Source organism: Arachis hypogaea, chromosome 16 (assembly GCF_003086295.3).
Source record: "Arachis hypogaea cultivar Tifrunner chromosome 16, arahy.Tifrunner.gnm2.J5K5, whole genome shotgun sequence".
NCBI lineage: Eukaryota > Viridiplantae > Streptophyta > Magnoliopsida > Fabales > Fabaceae > Arachis > Arachis hypogaea.
This window is the reverse complement of record NC_092051.1, coordinates 65,366,535-65,385,469: the sequence shown is the minus strand read 5'-3', so window position 1 is coordinate 65,385,469 and position 18,935 is coordinate 65,366,535. Positions and strand designations below refer to the sequence as shown.

General features: G+C 36.9%; 1 non-coding gene across 1 annotated transcript; it reads right to left on the bottom strand.

Annotated features, from left to right (window-relative positions):
* Positions 1 to 17,893: 17,893 nt before the first annotated feature.
* On the bottom strand, positions 17,894 to 18,001 carry LOC112760151 (small nucleolar RNA R71). The gene has a single exon (XR_003180602.1). It is a non-coding gene; the product is annotated as a small nucleolar RNA R71 (small nucleolar RNA).
* Positions 18,002 to 18,935: the final 934 nt, after the last annotated feature.

Below are 18,935 nucleotides of genomic sequence, written 5' to 3'. Positions count from 1 at the left end.
TTCAAGCCGACAATCTCCGTGGGATCGACCCTTACTCACGTAAGGTATTACTTGGACAACCCAGTGCACTTGCAGGTTAGTTGTGTGGAGTTGTGAAAAGTGTGATAACAATTCCGTGCACCACGCGTGCACGTGGATTTTTTAAGGTTAAGCCCGCACATACGCGCTATTGGTGCACGAAATTGTAAATCACACTTTTCACAACTCGTACCACTAACCAGCAAGTGCATTGGGTCATCCAAGTAATACCTTACGTGAGTAAGGGTCGATCCCATGGAGATTGTCGGCATGAAGCAAGCTATGGTTATCTTGTAACTCTTAGTCAAGAAATTAGTAATAAAAATGGTTGGGTTTATAAGGAGTAAATAACATAAAATAAATAATACTTGTTATGCAGTAATGGAGAACAGGTTGAGGTTTTGTAGATGCTCTGTCTTCTGAATCTCTGCTTTCCTACTGTCTTCTTCTTCACGCACGCGAGGCTCCTTCCATGGCAAGCTGTATGATGGTGGATCACCGTTGTCAATGGCTACCATCCGTCCTCTCAGTGAAAATGGTCTAAATGCGCTGTCACCGTACAGCTAATCATCTGTCGGTTCTCACTCATGTTGGAATAGGATCCATTGATCCTTTTGCATCTGTCACTACGCCCAACACTCGCGAGTTTCAAGCTCGTCACAGTCATCCCATCCTAGATCCTACTCGGAATACCACAAACAAGGTTTAGACTTTCGGTATCTCAAGAATGCTGCCAATTGATTCTATCTTATACCATGAAGACTCTGATCTCACAGATTTGAATGCTCTATTGTCAGGAGAGGCAATTGATGAGCGGATAATTTATACGCTTTTCGGCATTGTTTTTAGTATGTTTTTAGTAGAATCTAGTTACTTTTAGGGATGTTTTCATTAGTTTTTATGTTAAATTCACATTTCTGGACTTTACTATGTGTTTGTGTGTTTTTCTATTATTTCAGGTATTTTCTGGCTGAAATTGAGGGACTTGAGCAAAAATCAGATTCAGAGGTTGAAGAAGGACTGCTGATGCTGTTGGATTCTGACCTCTCTACACTCAAAGTGGATTTTCGGGAGCTACAGAACTCAAAATGGCGCGCTTTCAATTGCGTTGGAAAGTAGATATCTAGTGCTTTCCAGCAATGTATAATAGTCCATACTTTGAACGAGTTTAGATGACGTAAAAGGGCGTTGAACGCCAGTTCTACGCTGTTGTCTGGAGTTAAACGCCAGAAACAAGTCACAAACCAGAGTTGAACGCCAGAAATACGTTACAACCTGGCGTTCAACTCCAGAAAGAGCCTCTGCATGTGTAACATTCAAGCTCAGCCCAAGCACACACCAAGTGGGCCCCGGAAGTGGATTTATGCATCAATTACTTACTTCTGTAAACCCTAGTAGCTAGTTTATTATAAATAGAACTTTTTATTATTGTATTAGACATCCTGAGTTTTATATTCGGATCATAGAGTCTTGGTTACTCCGGTTCCCCTCTGGGTTCGAGACCAATGAACCCCATTTTCACTTATGTATTTTCAACGGTAGAGTTTCTACACTCCATAGATTAAGGTGTGGAGCTCTGCTGTTCCTCAAAGATTAATGCAAAGTACTACTGTTTTCTATTCAATTCAACTTATTCCGCTTCTAAGATATTCATTCGCACTTCAACCTGAATGTGATGAACGTGACAATCATCATCATTCCCCATGAACGCGTGCCTGACAACCACTTCCGTTCTACCTTCGATTGAATGATTATCTCTTAGATCTCTTAATCAGAATCTTCGTGGTGTAAGCTAGATTGATGGCGACATTCATGAGAATCCGGAAGGTCTAAACCTTGTCTGTGGTATTCTGAGTAGGATTCTGGGATTGAATGGCTGTGACGAGCTTCAAACTCGCGAGTGCTGGGCGTAGTGACAGATGCAAAAGGAGGGTGAATCCTATTCCAGCATGATCGAGAACCTCAGATGATTAGCCGTGTTGTGACAGAGCATTTGGACCATTTTGACAAGAGGAGGGGATGTAACCATTGACAACGGTGATGCCCTTGCATAAAGCCAGCCATGGAAAGGAGTAAGACAGATTGGATGAAGACAGCGGGAAAGCAGAGATTCAGAGGAACGAAAGCATCTCTACACGCTTATCTGAAATTCTCACCAATGAATTACATAAGTGTTTCTATCCCTATTTTCTGTTTAATTAGTATTATTTTCGAAAACTCCATAATCAATTATTATCCGCCTGACTGAGATTTACAAGGTGACCATAGCTTGCTTCATACCAACAATCTCCGTGGGATCGACCCTTACTCACGTAAGGTTTATTACTTGGACGACCCAGTGCACTTGCTGGTTAGTTGTATCGAAGTTGTGACAAATTATGAATTGAGATTAGAGCACCAAGTTTTTGGAGCCATCACCAGAGATCACAATTTCGTGCACCAAGTTATTGGCGCCGTTGCCGAGGATTGTTCGAGTTTTCGGCAAGCTTTTGGTCCGGTAACATCAGTGCCAAATTTTCGGTCTGGCAACAACACCAAGTTTTTGGCGCCATTGCCGGAGATTGTTCGAGTTTGGACAACTGACGATTCATCTTGTTGCTTGATGGGAAAATTTGTGGAAAAACGAATTTCCAAAACACCCAAATCTAACCGGCAAGTATACCGGGTCGCATCAAGTAGTAAAACTCACGTGAGTGAGGTCGATCCCACAGGGATAGATGGATCAAGCAACTTTAGTGGGTGATTAGTTTAGTCAAGCTAACATTTAAGTGAAATTGGATGAGAGGTAGCCAACAGAAAGTAAATTGCAGGGATTATAAAGTTGCAGAAAGTAAAATTGGATAGAAACTTAAAGAGCAAGAAATGTAAATTGGCAAAATCTTAAATGACAAAAAATGTAAATTGCATGAAATTAAAGGGGAGTGGGTGTTGGAAATTAAAGAAAGCAATAGATCAAGCAACTGGAAATGTAAATTGCAGGAAGAATAAATCGAACTAGGTGCTGGGAGCAATATAAATAGAGAAGCGAATTGGAAGCAATGCAACAGAAAGTAGAATTTCTTAAAGACTTTAAAGACAGAAAGACTATGCTTAATTTGCAGCAATTTAAAAGAAGATTGAAGATCTCAGGAGTGGAAGAGACTAGAAAGCAAGTCTAGATCTCAAATCCTTCCTTGATCCAACAAGAACAATTGCAAGAGAAATTCAAGAAAAGTAAATTGCAGAAGTCAAGAGAAGGTGAAGCAGTGAACAGGAATGGAAATTCAATTGTGCAGAGAAAGTAAACAAGAAAATTCTCAAGGTGAGATTGAAACAGAATTTCTTCAATTCTCAACCCAAGATTCAAGACAAGAATGAAAACTAAGAGAGAGCTCTCTAATGGAGCTCCCCTGTACTCTCTGATGGGACTTTCCTCTCTAAAATAAAAATGATGCCTTTTTATAGGCTTTTACAAACATGACAAATGAAAATGAAATTGAAAAGCAAATTACAAAGAAAATAAAATTCCTAATCAAATTCTTTCTTGTGCCTTTGAGTGATGTCAATTGGGCTTTTGGCCTTGATGGAATTGGGTTGAAAATAGCCTCTGTTGATTGCTCTTGACCTTGGGAAATATTTAAGCTTTGAACCGGACCATTAACCAAAAAAAGTTTGAGTCAAAGTTTGAGGCAAACTTTGACTCAAACTTTTTGTAGCAGCTTGCTCTTTTTGCTGTCATCCACGTTTGGCTTAAAGTTTGAGGTCAAACTTTAGCTCAAACGTGGATCCTCCCTTGCATGTCTTGTGGCGCTACTTTGTCCTCTTGTCAAAATTGCCAATTTCATGCCTACTATAGACTATTATATATGGTTGGAAAGCCCTAAACTCAATTGGAATCACTTTAATTGGACATCTACAACTCAAGTTATGCTCATTTGAAGAGGGCAGGGTCGCTGGCTTTGGTGTGCAGCGTTTGAGGTAAAGTTTGCCTCAAACGTGGTCGAAAACGCCAGTTCTGGAGGCTCAAACGTATTGTCCACCCAATACTATTATATATTGTTGGAAAGCCCTGGATGTCTACTTTCCAATGCCGTTGGAAGCGCATAATTTGGAGCTCTACAGCTCGAGTTATACTCCGTCGAAGGTGCAGAGGTCAGTTGGCCTCACTGCAGGTTGCCACCATGTTCGTTTATGCACATTGCGGGGCAGTTTTCTCCCTCAATTTTAGTGTCCACCATACAGTGCCATATATGCTTGGAAAGATCTCGATTCCTACTTTCCATTGCTTTTTGAATCACCTCATTTGGAGCTCTATAGCTCAAGTTATTCTTGTTGGAAGTATACCCCTTCAGGCTGTTGTGGTGTGTGGCGCCAACGTTTGCCAAAAAGTTTGAGACAAACGTTGGCGCAAGCTTTTGCTCCAGGGTGTTGTTTTTGTGATGCCAACGTTTGCCAAAAAGTTTGAGGCAAACGTTGGCTCAAGCTTTTTCCTACAGGGTGTTTTCAATTCTTCCAAAAGTTTGAGCTAAAGTTTGAGGCAAACTTTGGCTCAAACTTTTTTTCTCTAGGATGTTTTCAACTCTTCCAAAAGTTTGAGCTAAAGTTTGAGGTAAACTTTGGCTCAAACTTTTTGTTCTCTCTTGCTCCTAGCCATTCCTTCTTCCTTCAACCTTCTTCAAAACGCTTTTCACCTATCACCAATCAACCAAACACATCAAAGCTATGCTCAAAATCATGAGTTTGTTATTCTTTCATAATATATGACAATTATAGTATAAAATCTCATGAAATTGCATTAATTCATCTATGGTTGATTGAATTAAAGGAAATATGAAATTTCACCCAATTGGCTTACTTATGGCTCAAGAAAGTGCATAAAACCTATTGAAAACAAAGGAAAAAGCATAGAAAAACATGACATGGTGACATGTCATCACAACACCAAACTTAAACCTTGCTTGTCCCCAAGCAAGAAAAGAATCATGCAATAGAGATTGACAATCTAAGGTAAGAAGAATAGCAACTCAATGTTCATGGCAAGCTAGTTTTCTATGCATGCTACAATTACAAAAGAGATGTAAATGATTGATGCTTTTCTCTAACTCAATTTATGAAATCTTTCTTTTATATTTCTTCCTTGAAACAAGCTTTCGATTTTCTTATTTAGCTTCTCCTTTTGGGTGCTTTGCCCCATGAGTTGATAACAAAGCTACGACTTCTAAATGCTTTGTTTTCAAGTTTTACCACTTGATACATAAGCACCACAAGCATTTGATTAGAGGACTTCATTAAGCTCATTTTTCTTTTCTTTTCTTGACTCTCTAATCATTGATGCTCAGAGCCTTGAGCTTTGAGGGAATGCTTTTGCACTTTGAGCCTAACCTTGACTTCTAAGTGTTTTGTTTTCAAGCATTTGGCTTGATACATAAACACCACAAGTACTTAACAAATAAATTGCCATTGGTACTCAGAGCCTTCAGCTTTCTCATTCTTTCCCTTTTTCTTTTCTTGCTTTAATTGTATTTTCCTCTTCAAGGTTTTCATGATTTTCAAAAGATTTCACAAAATGTCCTAGATGAAAACTTCAATTAAATAAAATCCAATGTAATTAAGCAACAATCAAACATACTAGCTTTCCAATACTTTTATGCACATGCTAAAATCTTCTTTAATGCCTTGTTTGTTTATGATCATGATACTTTGTTGCTTTTGAATTCACAAAACTCAAGTTGGTAATCATAATGACACAGCACCATGTTGCAAATCAAGATTCAAGTTATGCTTTATTCATACACACATGTAAACAGAAAGGATGAAGACAATCATGCAATTTAAGTGCTGGAAACAAATGAGGAGAAAGGGAACTCTACAACCTTGTAGTTCATCTTCATTATTGTTGTCCTTTTTCCTCTATTCTTCCTCCTTCCCTTGCCAAACTCAGAATGCTTGTTCATCCTCAAGCAACAATTAGAACAATGGCTATGGGGCTAAGATGGATCATGAGTGTCTTACACAATGAAAAGTTAGTAATACATGTGTTCTAAGCAACCAAAATTGAAGATAGTAATCAAGGCACAGGAGATAGAGACCTTGTGATTGCAAACATAAGAAGGTGAGCATAATACTTTGCATAAAGAATAAGTGGCACACCAAACTTAGTGTGACACTTTCACTTAGAATTGATGCAAGTATCTTGTAAGGATTAGAACCAAATTTTGTTGCATAGCAACACCAAACTTAGAATGCAACCACATGTCAATTTATTTGAAATAAAACTAAATGAAAGAAACTGTTATATGTTAAATACAATCACCAAGTAAAGAATATGTCATGAATAAGGGTCTCTTGGTGATGTATTAACAAAAACAGTTAATAAAAGAAAGCACTAAAAACAAGTAAATGAATAGAGTAGAGAGAGAAACTAAATTATCCAAAATGACACTGCAAGGGGCATTATGATTATGCAGACAAGTAGTGTTGCTTGAATGAATTGCATAGAAAATAAGTGGCACACCAAACTTAGAATCTTGGTGTGTCACTTTCATTTTTTGATTTGATGCAATCATCCAAAAAGATTGAAAACAATTTGTTGCAAGGCAACACCAAACTTAGAATGTAACCATATGCCAATTTATTGAAATTTAAACAAAGCAAGGATTAGAAATGTACCTACTGTCTACCTGTTCTTTACTTTCTTCCTCTTCTTCCAATTTGTTAAGAGAAATAACTTCAAAGGAGGAGAAGTTTTAGCTACTGTCCCTTGCCTTGGCCTTTCCTCAGCAAGCTTCCTTTTGCAAATGGCTTGATTGATCTTGCTTGCTGGATCAGGGACAGGATCGGTGCTCTTGTTAGTTGCCTTCACTTCTTTGAATCCAAGTCTTGGTTGCTGTGTGATTATTGGAGTTTTGTATTCATCCAGAGTCTTTTGAATCGGTGGTTCCATGAACTCTTCCTCACTTGAGTGTAAATTTTCTGGAATGACTTCCTCACTTTCTTGCTCCTCCACTCCTTTCTTTGCACTCAACATTTGCTTTAATAGCTCTTTCATGGAGGAGGTTTGTTGATCTTCCCAAGCTTTCTTCATCTCCTCTTCATACCTTTCAATCTCAGAGTCAATTGTTGAGACTTTTTGGTCCAGGAGAGTTTGAGGAGGTTGTGAGTATTCAGGTCCTCTTGTCATCTCAAGTGCAGTTTCAGGTTCCAATACTTTCACCACCTCTTTCTTTTTTGCAATTTCACTTGACACAGGGACTTTGTGTTCTTGTTTTTCCATTTCCTCCTTCCTTGCATTCAAAAATTTACCTAACTACACTTCCATGTTTTTGAGGGAGTTCTCTTGTTCTTTCTGGTATTTCTCTTTCTCCTCCGCAATTCTTTTGAGCATGGACTCAAGCTTTGAGAGTCTTTGGTTCATGGAAGTTTGTGTGGGTGGTGAGTTTTGACAGAGGCTTTCTATTGAAGTGTGGTCAAGTGATGATATCTTCGGATGAATATCATATGGAGCATTAGAATTCCCTTCCCATCCACCATTAAAATCATGACTTGCAGCATTTTGTGGTGGAGGGAAATATCCCATATGATTTTCTTTCTCATCTTGTGGTTCTGAGGCATAGCTCCATGAATTGGAGTGCCCAGAATTTGAAGTTTCTTGTTCATTAGAGATTGATGATGGTGGGTAATATCCCAAAAAATTTTTTTTGACCAAATGATGAGTTGAACTCCATTTGTATTTTGCAAACATCAATGAAAATTGAAATTACTCATATCAGAGATGAGAATTTCTTAGTGAGGCAAGAACACAAACACCTTGGTTTCAATCTAAAATAGAAAACAAAAATAAGGAAAATGCTTGATCTAGACTTCTCACCCACTTAATCATTGTTGATCCAAATCAATCCCCGGCAATGGCGCCAAAAACTTGATGGGAAAATTTGTGGAAAAACGAATTTCGAAAACACCCAAATCTAACCGGCAAGTATACCGGGTCGCATCAAGTAGTAAAACTCACGTGAGTGAGGTCGATCCCACATGGACTGATGGATCAAGCAACTTTAGTGGGTGATTAGTTTAGTCAAGCTAACATTTAAGTGAAATTGGATGAGAGGTAGCCAACAGAAAGTAAATTGCAGGGATTATAAAGTTGCAGAAAGTAAAATTGGACAGAAACTTAAAGAGCAAGAAATGTAAAATTGGCAAAATCTTAAATGACAAGAAATGTAAATTGCATGAAATTAAAGGGGAGTGGGTGCTGGAAGTTAAAGAAAGCAATAGATCAAGCAACTGGAAATGTAAATTGCAGGAAGAATAAATCGAACTAGGTGCTGGGAGCAATATAAACAGAGAAGCAAATTGGAAGCAATGCAACAGAAAGTAGAATTTCTTAAAGACTTTAAAGACAGAAAGACTATGCTTAATTTGCAGCAATTTAAAAGAAGATTGAAGATCTCAGGAGTGGAAGAGACTAGAAAACAAGTCTAGCTCTCAAATCCTTCCTTGATCCAACAAGAACAATTGCAAGAGAAATTAAAGAAAAGTAAATTGTAGAAGCCAAGAGAAGGTGAAACAGTGAACAGGAATGGAAATTCAATTGTGCAGAGAAAGTAAACAAGAAAATTCTCAAGGTGAGATTGAAACAGAATTTCTTCAATTCTCAACCCAAGATTCAAGACAAGAATGAAAACTAAGAGAGAGCTCTCTAATGGAGCTCCCCTGTACTCTCTGATGGGACTTTCCTCTCTAAAATAAAAATGATGCCTTTTTATAGGCTTTTACAAACATGACAAATGAAAATGAAATTGAAAAGCAAATTACAAAGAAAATAAAATTCCTAATCAAATTGTTTCTTGTGCCTTTGAGTGATGTCAATTGGGCTTTTGGCCTTGATGGAATTGGGTTGAAAATAGCCTCTGTTGATTGCTCTTGACCTTGGGAAATATTTAAGCTTTGAACCGGACCATTAACCAAAAAAAGTTTGAGTCAAAGTTTGAGGCAAGCTTTGACTCAAGCTTTCTGTAGCAGCTTGCTCTTTTTGCTGTCATCCACGTTTGGCTTAAAGTTTGAGGTCAAACTTTAGCTCAAACGTGGATCCTCCCTTGCATGTCTTGTGGCGCTACTTTGTCCTCTTGTCAAAATTGCCAATTTCATGCCCACTATAGACTATTATATATGGTTGGAAATCTCTGAATGTCAGCTTTCTAACCCAATTGGAATCACCTCAATTGGACATCTAAAACTCAAGTTATGCTCATTTGAAGAGGGAAGGGTCGCTGGCTTTGGTGTGCAGCGTTTGAGGTAAAGTTTGCCTCAAACGTGGTCGAAAATGCCAGTTCTGGAGGCTCAAACGTATTGTCCACCCCATACTATTATATAGTATTGGAAAGCCCTGAATGTCTACTTTCCAATGCCGTTGGAAGCGCATCATTTGGAGCTCTACAGCTCGAGTTATACTCCGTCGAAGGTGCAGAGGTCAGTTGGCCTCACTGCAGGTTGCCACCATGTTCGTTTATGCACATTGCGGGGTACTTTTCTCCCTCAATTTTAGTGTCCACCATGCAGTGCCATATATGCTTGGAAAGCTCTCGATTCCTACTTTCCATTGCTTTTTGAATCACCTCATTTAGAGCTCTGTAGCTCAAGTTATTCTTGTTGGAAATATACCCCTTCAGGCTGTTGTGGTGTGTGGCGCCAACGTTTGCCAAAACGTTTGAGACAAACGTTGGCGCAAGCTTTTGCTCCACGGTGTTGTTTTTGTGATGCCAATGTTTGCCAAAAAGTTTGAGGCAAACGTTGGCTCAAACTTTTTCCTCCAGGGTGTTTTCAATTCTTCCAAAAGTTTGAGCTAAAGTTTGAGGCAAACTTTGGCTCAAACTTTTTTCCTCTAGGATGTTTTCAACTCTTCCAAAAGTTTGAGCAAAAGTTTGAGGCAAACTTTGGCTCAAACCTTTTGTTCTCTCTTGCTCCTAGCCATTCCTTCTTCCTTCAACCTTCTTCAAAACTCTTTTCACCTATCATCAATCAACCAAACACATCAAAGCTATGCTCAAAATCATGAGTTTGTTATTCTTTCATAATATATGACAATTATAGCATAAAATCTCATGAAATTGCATTAATTCATCTATGGTTGATTGAATCAAAGGAAATATGAAATTTCCCCCAATTGGCTTACTTATGGTTCAAGAAAGTGCATAAAACCTATTGAAAACAAAGGAAAAGGCATAGAAAAATATGACATGGTGACATGTCATCACAACACCAAACTTAAACCTTGCTTGTCCCCAAGCAAGAAAAGAATCATGCAATAGAGATTGACAATCCAAGGTAAGAAGAATAGCAACTCAATGTTCATGGCAAGCTAGTTTTCTATGCATACTACAATTACAAAAGAGATGTAAATGATTGATGCTTTTCTCTAGCTCAATTTATGAAATCTTTCTTTTATATTTCTTCCTTGAAACAAGCTTTTGATTTTCTTATTTAGCTTCTCCTTTTGGGTGCTTTGCCCCATGAGTTGATAACAAAGCTACGACTTCTAAATGCTTTGTTTTCAAGTTTTACCACTTGATACATAAGCACCACAAGCATTTGATTAGAGGACTTCATTAAGCTCATTTTTCTTTTCTTTTCTTGACTCTCTAATCATTGATGCTCAGAGCCTTGAGCTTTGAGGGAATGCTTTTGCACTTTGAGCCTAACCTTGACTTCTAAGTGTTTTGTTTTGAAGCATTTGGCTTAATACATAAACACCACAAGTACTTAACAAATAAATTGCCATTGGTACTCAAAGCCTTCAGCTTTCTCATTCTTTCCCTTTTTCTTTTCTTGCTTTAATTGTATTTGCCTCTTCAAGGTTTTCATGATTTTCAAAAGATTTCACAAAATGTCCTAGATGAAAACTTCAATTAAATAAAATCCAATGTAATTAAGCAACAATCAAACATACTAGCTTTCCAATACTTTTATGCACATGCTAAAATCTTCTTTAATGCCTTGTTTGTTTATGATCATGATACTTTGTTGCTTTTGAATTCACAAAACTCAAGTTGGTAATCATAATGACACAGCACCATGTTGCAAATCAAGATTCAAGTTATGCTTTATTCATACACACATGTAAACAGAAAGGATGAAGACAATCATGCAATTTAATTGCTGGAAACAAATGAGGAGAAAGGGAACTCTACAACCTTGTAGTTCATCTTCATTATTGTTGTCCTTTTTCCTCTATTCTTCCTCCTTCCCTTGCCAAACTCAGAATGCTTGTTCATCCTCAAGCAACAATTAGAACAATGGCTATGGGGCTAAGATGGATAATGAGTGTCTTACACAATGAAAAGTTAGTAGTACATGTGTTCTAAGCAACCAAAATTGAAGATAGTAATCAAGGCACAGGAGATAGAGACCTTGTGATTGCAAACTTAAGAAGGTGAGCATAATACTTTGCATAAAGAATAAGTGGCATACCAAACTTAGTGTGACACTTTCATTTAGAATTCATGCAAGTATCTTGTAAGGATTAGAACCAAATTTTGTTGCATAGCAACACCAAACTTAGAATGCAACCGCATGTCAATTTATTTGAAATAAAACTAAATGAAAGAAACTGTTATATGTTAAATACAATCACCAAGTAAAGAATATGTCAGGAATAAGGGTCTCTTGGTGATGTATTAACAAAAACAGTTAATAAAAGAAAGCACTAAAAACAAGTAAATGAATAGAGTAGAAAGAGAAACTAAATTATCCAAAATGACACTGCAAGGGGCATTATGATTATGCAGACAAGTAGTGTTGCTTGAATGAATTGCATAGAAAATAAGTGGCACACCAAACTTAGAATCTTGGTGTGTCACTTTCATTTTTTGATTTGATGCAATCATCCAAAAAGATTGAATACAATTTGTTGCAAGGCAACACCAAACTTAGAATGTAACCATATACCAATTTATTGAAATTTAAACAAAGCAAGGAGAAGAAATGTACCTACTGTCTACCTGTACTTTACTTTCTTCTTCTTCTTCCAATTTGTTAAGAGAAATGACTTCAAAGGAGGAGAAGTTTCAGCTACTGTCCCTTGCCTTGGCTTTTCCTCAGCAAGCTTCCTTTTGCAAATGGCTTGATTGATCTTGCTTGCTGGATCAGGGACAGGATTGGTGCTCTTGTTAGTTGCCTTCACTTCTTTGAATCCAAGTCTTGGTTGCTGTGTGATTATTGGAGTTTTTTATTCATCCAGAGTCTTTTGAATCGGTGGTTCCATGAACTCTTCCTCACTTGAGTGTAAATTTTCTGGAATGACTTCCTCACTTTCTTGCTCCTCCACTCTTTTCTTTGCACTCAACATTTGCTTTAATAGTTCTTTCATGGAGGAGGTTTGTTGATCTTCCCAAGCTTTCTTCATCTCCTCTTCATACCTTTAAATCTCAGAGTCAATTGTTGAGACTTTTTGGTCCAGGGGAGTTTGAGGAGGTTGTGAGTGTTCAGGTCCTCTTGTCATCTCAAGTGCAGTTTCAGGTTCCAATACTTTCACCACCTCTTCCTTTTTTGCAATTTCACTTGACACAGGGACTTTGTGTTCTTGTTTTTCCATTTCCTCCTTCCTTGCATTCAACAATTTGCCTAACTACACTTCCATGTTTTTGAGGGAGTTCTCTTGTTCTTTCTAGTATTTCTCTTTCTCCTCCGCAATTCTTTTGACCATGGACTCAAGCTTTGAGAGTCTTTGGTTCATGGAAGTTTGTGTGGGTGGTGAGTTTTGACAGAGGCTTTCTGTTGAAGCATGGTCAAGTGATGATATCTTCGGATGAATATCATATGGAGCATTAGAATTTCCTTCCCATCCACCATTAAAATCATGACTTGAAGCATTTTGTGGTGGAGGGAAATATCCCATATGATTTTCTTTCTCATCTTGTGGTACTGAGGCATAGCTCCATGAATTGGAGTGCCCAAAATTTGAAGTTTCTTGGTGATATTCCCAACCATCATTAGAGATTGATGATGGTGGGTAATATCCCAAAAAAAATTTTTTTGACCAAATGATGAGTTGAACTCCATTTGTATTTTGCAAACATGAATGAAAATTGAAATTACTCATATCAGAGATGAGAATTTCTTAGTGAGGCAAAAACACAAACACCTTGGTTTCAATCTAAAATAGAAAACAAAAATAAAGAAAATGCTTGATCTAGACTTCTCACCCACTTAATCATTGTTGATCTAAATCAATCCCCGGCAACGGCGCCAAAAACTTGATGGGAAAATTTGTGGAAAAACGAATTTCCAAAACACCCAAATCTAACCAGCAAGTATACCGGGTCACATCAAGTAGTAAAACTCACGTGAGTGAGGTCGATCCCACAGGAATTGATGGATCAAGCAATTTTAGTGGGTGATTAGTTTAGTCAAGCTAACATTTAAGTGAAATTGGATGAGAGGTAGCCAACAGAAAGTAAATTGCAGGGATTATAAAGTTGCAGAAAGTAAAATTGGACAGAAACTTAAAGAGCAAGAAATGTAAATTGGCAAAATCTTAAATGACAAGAAATGTAAATTGCATGAAATTAAAGGGGAGTGGGTGCTGGAAATTAAAGAAAGCAATAGATCAAGCAACTGGAAATGTAAATTGCAGGAAGAATAAATCGAACTAGGTGTTGGGAGCAATATAAACAGAGAAGCAAATTGGAAGCAATGCAACAGAAAGTAGAATTTCTTAAAGACTTTAAAGACAGAAAGACTATGCTTAATTTGTAGCAATTTAAAAGAAGATTGAAGATCTCAGGAGTGGAAGAGACTAGAAAACAAGTCTAGATCTCAAATCTTTCCTTGATCCAACAAGAACAATTACAAGAGAAATTAAAGAAAAGTAAATTGCAGAAGCCAAGAGAAGGTGAAACAGTGAACAGGAATGGAAATTCAATTGTGCAGAGAAAGTAAACAAGAAAATTCTCAAGGTGAGATTGAAACAGAATTTCTTCAATTCTCAACCCAAGATTTAAGACAAGAATGAAAACTAAGAGAGAGCTCTCTAATGGAGCTCCCCTGTACTCTCTGATGGGACTCTCCTCTCTAAAATAAAAATGATGCCTTTTTATAGGCTTTTACAAACATGACAAATGAAAATGAAATTGAAAAGCAAATTACAAAGAAAATGAAATTCCTAATCAAATTGTTTCTTGTGCCTTTGAGTGATGTCAATTGGGCTTTTGGCCTTGATGGAATTGGGTTGAAAATAGCCTCTGTTGATTGCTCTTGACCTTGGGAAATATTTAAGCTTTGAACCGGACCATTAACCAAAAAAAGTTTGAGTCAAAGTTTGAGGAAAACTTTGACTCAAGCTTTTTGTAGCAGCTTGCTCTTTTTGCTGTCATCCACGTTTGGCTTAAAGTTTGAGGTCAAACTTTAGCTCAAACGTGGATCCTCCCTTGCATGTCTTGTGGTGCTACTTTGTCCTCTTGTCAAAATTTCCAATTTCATGTCCACTATAGACTATTATATATGGTTGGAGAGCTCTGAATCTCAGCTTTCTAACCCAATTGGAATCACCTCAATTGGACATCTACAACTCAAGTTATGCTCATTTGAAGAGGGCAGGGTCGCTGGCTTTGGTGTGCAGCGTTTGAGGTATAGTTTGCCTCAAACGTGGTCGAAAACGCCAGTTCTGGAGGCTCAAACGTATTGTCCACCCCATACTATTATATATTTTTGGAAAGCCCTGAATGTCTACTTTCCAATGCCGTTGAAAGCGCATCATTTAGAGCTCTACAGCTCGAGTTATACTACGTCGAAGGTGCAGAGGTCAGTTGGCCTCACTGCAGGTTGCCACCATGTTCGTTTATGCACATTACGGGGCAGTTTTCTCCCTCAATTTTAGTGTCCACCATGCAGTGCCATATATTCTTGAAAAGCTATCGATTCCTACTTTTCATTGCTTTTTGAATCACCTCATTTGGAGCTCTGTAGCTCAAGTTATTCTTGTTGGAAGTATACCCCTTCAGGCTGTTGTGGTGTGTGGCGCCAACGTTTGCCAAAAAGTTTGAGACAAACGTTGGCGCAAGCTTTTGCTCCAGGGTGTTGTTTTTGTGATGCCAACGTTTGCCAAAAAGTTTGAGGCAAACGTTGGCTCAAGCTTTTTCCTCCAGGGTGTTTTCAATTCTTCCAAAAGTTTGAGCTAAAGTTTGAGGCAAACTATGGCTCAAACTTTTTTCCTCTAGGATGTTTTCAACTCTTCCAAAAGTTTGAGCTAAAGTTTGAGGCAAACTTTGGCTCAAACTTTTTGTTCTCTCTTGCTCCTAGCCATTCCTTCTTCCTTCAACCTTCTTCAAAACTCTTTTCACCTATCATCAATCAACCAAACACATCAAAGCTATGCTCAAAATCATGAGTTTGTTATTCTTTCATAATATATGACAATTATAGCATAAAATCTCATGAAATTGTATTAATTCATCTATGGTTGATTGAATCAAAGGAAATATGAAATTTCACCCAATTGGCTTACTTATGGCTCAAGAAAGTGCATAAAACCTATTGAAAACAAAGGAAAAAGCATAGAAAAACATGACATGGTGACATGTCATCATTGCTCAGATTAGGTAATTTTCTTTTTGTTTCATTTTCAAAAATTTTTCAAAAACCTTTCAAAAATTTCTCATCTATTTTCGAAAAAAAAAATAAATCTTTTCAAAAATATATTTTTCTTCAGAATTTTTAAGAATGAATTATAGAGTTTCATGAAGCATGTTGAAGCCTGGCTGGCTGTAAAGCCATGTCTAATTCTTTTGGATAGGGGCTTCCAGCCATCAGCATAGAGGCAAGTTAATTTGATAAGTAATGAGCAATATATTCTGATGTTACATGCTAAAGCTTGACTGGCTATTAAGCCATGTCTAACCCTCAGATTGGAGCTTTAGACTAACATGGCAAGATTCCTGGAATTCATATTAAAAATTTTGGAATCCTTATTTTTCTTTTTCATATAATTTTTGAAAAACCCAAAAAAAAATTAGAAAATCATAAAAAAAAATCAAAAATATTTTGTGTTTCTTGTTTGAGTCTTGAGTCAGATTTTAAAGTTTGGTGTCAATTGCATGTTCATCTTGCATTTTTCGAAAAATTCATGCATTCATAGTGTTCTTCATGATCTTCAAGTTGTTCTTGGTAAGTCTTCTTGTTTGATCTTGATGTTTTCTTGTTTGGCATCTTTTCTTGTTTCTCATATGCATTTTTGCATCCATAGAGTCTAAACATGAAAGATTTCTAAGTTTGGTGTCTTGCATGTTTTCTTTGCATATAAAAATTTTCAAAAATAAGTCTTGATGTTCATCTTGATCTTCAAAGTGTTCTTGGTGCTCATCTTGACAATCATAGTGTTCTTGCATGCATTCCTTGTTTTGATCCAAAAAGAAAAGAGAAAAACATGAAAATGATGTTTTAATTTTTTCTCTCTCATCATTAAAAATTCAAAAAATCAAAAAAAAATATTTTCTCCTTTTTACTCTCTTAAAATTTCGAAAATTAGATTTGACTTTTTCAAAAATTTTTAAAATCTAGTTGTTTTTATGAGTCAAATCAAATTTTCAATTTAAAAATCTTATCTTTTTCAAAATCTTTTTCAAAAATCAAATCTTTTTCATTTTTTTTATTATTTATTTTCGAAAATTATAAAAATATTTTTCAAAAATCTTTTTCTTAATTTATCTCATAATTTTCGAAAATATCCTCAACAATTAATGTTTTGATTCAAAAATTTCAAGTTTGTTACTTACTTGTTAAGAAAGATTCAAACTTTAAGTTCTAGAATCATATCTTGTGATTTCTTGTGAATCAAGTCATTAATTGTGATTTTAAAAATAAAATCTTTTTCAAAACTAATTTCAATCATATCTTTTCAAAAATATCTTCTTATCTTATCTTTTTCAAAAATTTGATTTTAAAATATCTTTTCTAACTTCCTATCTTCTTATCTCTTCAAAATTGATTTTCAAATTTGTTTCAACTAACTAACTAACTTTTTGTTTGTTTCTTATCTTTTTCAACTACCTAACTACCTCTCTCTCTATAATTTTCGAAAATATCTTCCCTCTTTTTCAAAATTTCTTTTTAATAAACTAATTATTATAATTTTTTATTTTTATTTTCGAAAATTACTAACCTTTTTCAAAAAAAATTTTCGAAAATCACTAACCATTTTTCAAAAATAATTTTCGAAAATCCTCTTCCTCACTCACCAAAAATCCGAACCCCCCTCTCTCTCTCTGAGTTCAGATTTTCTCTTCTTCTTTTCTTCTACTCACACAGGGACCTCTATACCTGGGTAAAAAGGATCCCTATTATTATTATTATTTTTCTGTTCCCTCTTTTTCATATAAGCAGGAGCAAAGACAAGAATATTCTTGTTGAAGCAGATCCAGAACCTGAAAGGACTCTGAAGAGGAAACTAAGAGAAGCTAAATTACAACAATCCAGCAAGCACCTTTCAGAAATTTTCGAACAAGAAGAGGAGATGGCAGCCGAAAATAATAATAATGCAAGGAGGATGCTTGGTGACTTTACTACACCTAATTCCAATTTACATGGAAGAAGCATCTCCATCCCTACCATTGGAGCAAACAATTTTGAGCTTAAACCTCAATTAGTTTCTCTGATGCAGCAGAACTGCAAGTTTCATGGACTTCCATCTGAAGATCCTTTTCAGTTCTTAACTGAATTCTTACAGATATGCGATACTGTTAAGACTAATGGAGTAGATCCTGAAGTCTACAGGCTCATGCTTTTCCCTTTTGCTGTAAGAGACAGAGCTAGAGTATGGTTGGACTCTCAACCTAAGGATAGCCTGAACTCTTGGGATAAGCTGGTCAAGACTTTCTTAGCCAAGTTCTTTCCTCCTCAAAAGCTGAGTAAGCTTAGAGTGGATGTTCAGATCTTCAGACAGAAAGAAGGTGAATCCCTCTATGAAGCTTGGGAGAGATACAAAGAACTGACCAAAAAGTGTCCTTCTAACATGCTTTCAGAATGGACCATCCTGGATATATTCTATGATGGTCTATCTGAATTGGCTAAAATGTCATTGGATACTTCCGCAGGTGGATCCATTCACTTAAAGAAAACGCCTGCAGAAGCTCAAAAACTCATTGACATGGCTGCTAATAACCAGTTCATGTACACTTCTGAGAGGAATCCTGTGAGTAATGGGGTGCCTATGAAGAAGGGAGTTCTTGAAATTGATACTCTGAATGCCATATTGGCTCAGAATAAAATATTGACTCAGCAAGTCAATATGATTTCTCAGAGTCTGAATGGAATGCAAGTTGCATCCAACAGTACTCAAGAGGCGCCTTCTGAAGAAGAGGCCTATGATCCTAAGAACCCTGCAATAGCAGAGGTAAATTATATGGGTGAACCCTATGGAAACACCTATAATCCATCATGGAGAAATCATCCAAATTTCACATGGAAGGATCAACAAAAGCCTTAACAAGGCTTTAATAATGGTAGAATAAATAGGTTTAACAATAGTAAACCTTTTCCATCATCCACTCAGCAACAGACAGAGAATTCTGAGCAGAATCCATCTAGCTTAGCAAAGGAAGACCTCCTGGGACGTCCAGTAATCATTAAGGAGTTTCCCTCTGAGGAACCAAAGGAATCTGAGACTCATCTAGAGACCATAGAGATTCCATTAAACCTCCCTATGCCCTTCATGAGCTCTGATGAGTATTCCTCTTCTGAAGAGAATGACGATGTTACTGAAGAGCAAGCTGCCAAGTTCCTTGGTGCAATCATGAAGCTGAATGCCAAATTATTTGGTATTGAAACCTGGGAAGATGAACCTCCCTTGTTCACCAATGAACTAAGTGATCTGGATCAACTGACATTGCCTCAGAAGAAACAGGATCCTGGAAAGTTCTTAATACCTTGTACCATAGGCACCATGATCTTTA